Source organism: Macrobrachium nipponense, chromosome 9, assembly GCF_015104395.2.
Source record: "Macrobrachium nipponense isolate FS-2020 chromosome 9, ASM1510439v2, whole genome shotgun sequence".
NCBI classification, from domain to species: Eukaryota; Metazoa; Arthropoda; class Malacostraca; order Decapoda; family Palaemonidae; genus Macrobrachium; species Macrobrachium nipponense.
The window spans coordinates 7,186,090-7,191,089 of NC_061110.1; the positions used below are offsets into that span (position 1 = coordinate 7,186,090).

Below are 5,000 nucleotides of genomic sequence, written 5' to 3' on the forward strand. Positions count from 1 at the left end.
AAAGAAAAAGTAATAAACATTGGGAGTGACGAACGTAATCGAAGAAACAGAAATAAACAGGGAATATTATCTGATAACTTAAGGAAAAACCATATGATAGGAGAAAAAAAGCTTCGTAAGGAAGAAGTGAGAGGAGGTAATAGGGAATACAAAAAGAAGAGATCGCACTTATGAAAAAAGAAAAAAATAGATTGATAGATAGGTAAAAATGTATTGAAATGTAAGGAGAATAGTATTAAGGTAATGACATATGTATATAAATACATAATTGCGTGTATACATGAATTATACGTAAGCACAACCACAAGGAAAATGAATAAATTCAAGCAGAAAAACTTCAAGCGAAAGATAAAAGTAATCACAAACCAAACCTGGAAACACCACCGTATGACTGACTGACCTGGAAGAGCGTTGTTGCCCGTTCTGGAACCACAAGACGTCTGGAAGCGGTCATCACTGGAAAGACCATATGGGCGACTGGAACTCGGCGAGACTGCAGGGTTGCCAGAAAGCGACAGAACTTTACTGAACCAGATTTCTTTATCATTTTTTTCTTCCTCTCGTCTTCGTTATCATCTACCCACGTTGCTTGATTACCTGAATGAAAAAGGAATTAAATTACGCATTTTATGTTTCCATTGAATTTCTATCTGCTTTACAGCGTTTTATATATATATTTTTGTGTGTGTACGCAACGAGTGCCATGATGTCATCTTGTCTAACTTTTGTAATATAATTTTTACACCAATCAACTCTGGCTGAATATTTGATAATCAGTACTTTCGCTTTTTATCTTTCTGTCTTGATTGGTCCTTGATTCTTTTTTACTCCTCTGAGCCTTCTTATCTCGCTCTTCGGCAATACCCGTTGGACCAGTGAATTACAGAGCATTATGCAACTTGCATACAGGATAATATTCTGTGCTTATGCTGGGAGCGGCTCAGGGCATGAGTTACCAGAATATAATCTATTCAAATGCAAGTTCATAAGAATTCAAATGCAAGTTCATAAGAAATATGACGCCTCGCTGGAAGAGACATTAAGGATTGAGGGTATTCACCCCCAAAAAGGATGTGTAGTTATTCTCTTCAGTGGCTGTGACTATTAATTCAGTGGCTGTGACTATTAATTTCAAATGGCCGTTTAATTATTCACTCCAAAGGCTGTGTAATTACCCACTTCAAAGTCTATGTGATTCTTCCACTTAAAAAGCTGTGTAATTATTCACTTCAAAAGTCTATGTGATTATTTACTTTCAAGTCTATGTGATTATCACTTAAAAAGCTGTGTAATTATTCACTTCAAAGTCTAAGTGATTATTCACTTCAAAGTATTTGTAATTAACACGTCAAAGGCTGTGTAATTATTAATTTCAAATGGTTCATAATTACTCATTTCAAAGTCTGTGTAATTATTCTCTTTAAAGGTTGTGTAATTATTCATTTCAAAGGTTGTGTAATTACTTACTTCAAAGATTGTATAATTATTCACTGCAAATGGTGTGTAATCATTCATTTCAAAGGCTGTGATTATTCTCTTTAGAGGCTGTGTAATTATTCTCTTTAGAGGCTGTGTAATTATTCTCTTTAGAGGCTGTGTAAATTATTCTCTTTAGAGGCTGTGTAATTATCCACTTAAAAGACTTTGTAATGACTATGTAATTGAAAATCTAAAATTGTGTAATTGCTCACTGCAAAGACCGTAATTACTCAGTTCAAAGTCTGTGCAATTACTCGCTTTAAAGCCTAGGTAATTATTCTTTCCAAAGGCTGCGTAATTATTAATTTCAAAGTCTGTCTAATTATCCACTTCAAAGGTTATCTTTTGACATGAAAGGCTGTTCAATTCAGCTCTTAGTTTATAATAATGAAAATGATCGGCTTCACTGGAGAATAAATAAGTCAGACTTATTTTCCTATACATACTTTTACTTTTTCTGACTGAATATAATACAGTGTATCTATTTATGATATATATATATATATATATATATCCCATAGAAACATATTAATTTTCTTAGATGCAAAATAAAATCGATAAAAAAAATCAAATACCAATATCCTTAAGTAAAAATATAATAATAAAAAATATATAAAACATACTAAGAAAGAAAATTCATTCAAATAATAATAAACAAGAATAGAAAAAAATGTTAAGATAGAAAATTCAATCAAATCCAAACAACAGCGTCGAACCGGCACCTAGCAATTGTCAATTTTTCGCGGCATATAAACGCCGCAAAAAATCATGAATAAGTGACGTACTTTACGATGCAAATTCACAGCGCCAACTCGGACGAAAAAAAAAATCCTTCAAACGAACTATTTTACATTTCCATCAGATTGGATGGCGGTCAGGAGCCCAGAAAATAAAATAAGAAACACTTAAGTGAATAATGAAAGATGGAGAGACGGTTGAACGGACTTTATCGGACGAAATCATATGGAGGTGAGAGATGAATGTCTGAGCCCCCAAACGCTCACTTATAAAAATTCTTCTTCCAGATTTTATGAGGCGAAATCACACAGGCTGGTTCCTTCCAAAAGGTCTGAGAAGAGGGTCGGAAAAGGCCTTCATTCTTTTATTAGCATTGTATTATTACCCTAATGCTATTCTCGTTGTATTTTAATAGATTTTTACCTTTTTATTAATTTAATTTATTTTGGATTTTTTAAGGAGTGGGTTCTTTTTTTCTGCAAGTCTTTCTACCTTCTCTTACTTCTTTCTACTGAACACCATAATATTCTTTGGAAGCTTGAATTTCAAGTCCCTGGCCATGCTGGGGGTTTATTCTATATGAATAGAGTTAATCTTCTGAATAATAATAATAATAACACCAACCTGAGGGAGTGATAGAAAACCATCAAGCAAAGATCCTCTGGGTCTATGGTATCAGAACAGATCGGGTGTTACTGGCCAATAGACCAGACGTTACGCTGATTGACAAAACCAAGAAGAAAGTATCACTCATTGGTGTCACCATGGGGCACCAGAGTAGAAGAGAAAGAAAGAGAAATGATTGATGGGTATCAAGGCATGAAAATAGAAATAAAAAGGATATGGGATGTGCCAGTGGACGTTGTATCCATAATCATAGGAACACTAGGAGGCACGATCGTAAGGTCCTTGAAAAGGAACCTGGAAAAACTAGTAGATGCTGAAGTAGCTCGAGGACTCACGCAGAAGACCGTGCTCCTAGAAATAGCACACATGGTGAGGAAAGTGATGGACTCCTAAGGGGCAGGATGCAACCCGGAACCCTCGAACACTATAAAAACCAACCAGTCGAATAGCATGACTGTGCTAGAAAAAAAAAATTAAAAATAATGATAATAATTTCTTTGGAAGGTTGAGTTTCAAGTCAATGGCCCCTGTGGTGGGGTTGTTCCATATGAATGAGGTTCATCGTCTGAATAATAATAATGATAATGATATTAAATCGAATGAATATAGATTTCAGGACCACCCAAAACACACACGAATTGAAACCATCTCATTCCCGAGTGGCTTCGTAAAATCAGGGGATGGTTTAAGTACCTGTAATTTCCAGGATTCAATTTACTATATGAGTGGCTGCTTCTTTTAAGTCTAACGACTACACGGCCGCCACGAGAGTAAAACAGGTATTTAAACCACCTCTATTTAAACCATCTCTCGGTTTAACGTTGTTATTAAAAGCTGTTTTAGTATCTTTCATTTCGCGGTCTGCTTCTCTCTCAGAATTATTGCACAGGTTAACAGCTTCCCACCTACTTGAATTGCAAGTTTTTCTTTTAATTGTTTTTTCTTTTTAAAATTTTACTTTTTTTTCTAATTTCATTTTCTTTTTAAACCTTTTTTTCATTTATGAAACTTTATTTTATTCTAAATATTTTATCTTATTTTCAAAATCTTATTTTTTTATTGTAATTTATTTTCAATATTTTACGTATTCAAATTTCATTTTCTTTTTAAACTTTATTTTTATTTATGAAACTTTATATTATTCTAAATATTTTATCTTATTTTCAAAATCTTATTTCAGTTTTAACATTTCATTTTATTTTTCAAATGTTATTTCCTTTTTTAATCTATTTTATCTTTCAAATTTTACTTAATTTTTCAAATCTTATCTTAATCTTCAAATTTTATTTCATTGTCAATCTTTTTTCAAAATTTAACTTACTCTTGCATTTTTTTAATTTAAAAAACTATTTTGTTTTTAAAACTTTAGTTTACTTTCAAATTCTATTTTTTTTAAATTTCATTTTCTCTTTCACATTTTAATCTATTGAACAACGTTTATTTCATTTTAAATATCTTATTTTATTTGTAAAATCGTATCTTATTTTTGAAGTGTTATGTTATTTTCATTCTTTTATTTATAAAGGTTTATTTAATTTTTAAAATTTTATTATATTTTTCAAAATTGTATCTAATCTTTAATGTATTTTATTCTTCAAATTTTATTATATTTTTCAAAATTGTATTTTATTTTTAATACTGAATTTTATTTTTCAAATTTTATTTCATGTTTCAAATTTATTTAATTTTCAATATTTTTTCTTAATTTTCACATTTTATTTTGTTTCAAATTTATTTTATGCCTAACATTTTTTTTAAATCTCGCCTTATTCTTAACCCAGTAAAGCTTTTATTTTCTATCTACCTTCGAACAGAAATACTTATTTCTATCATTCGAAAACGTGTAAGAACAAGAAATTATTATAATTTTTAGCCAGCTAAATACAGTACAAAACACAGGAAACCACTGAGTCTTAACCCACTATGTAAATGTAGTCGAAGATACGAGGAATTATAGCTCTTAGTCCGCTAATTATTATATAACATCTAAGAAACTTATACATTTTAGTCCACTATATAAATGCAGTCTAAGCTATAAGATATGGTTTTTAGTCTTCTAAGTATACCTAGGATAAAAAAAATAAATTACGGCATTTTAAGTGAACTAAATACAGTTTAACATACAAGAAACTATAGCCAGGTATGTAGTATGAATT

General features: G+C 31.0%; 1 protein-coding gene and 1 long non-coding RNA gene across 3 annotated transcripts in view; one reads left to right on the plus strand and one right to left on the minus strand.

The window, feature by feature from the left end:
- LOC135217878 (uncharacterized) overlaps nt 1–603 on the minus strand; it is a 22,403-nt gene extending 21,800 nt beyond the window's left edge. Inside the window, exon 1 of the long non-coding RNA XR_010315219.1 lies at nt 401–603. This is a non-coding gene — a long non-coding RNA (uncharacterized LOC135217878). The remainder of the gene's footprint in view (nt 1–400) is intronic.
- Nucleotides 1–5,000, plus strand: part of LOC135217877 (uncharacterized) — a 106,488-nt gene that overhangs the window by 66,541 nt on the left and 34,947 nt on the right. The gene's annotated exons all lie outside the window — the stretch shown is intronic.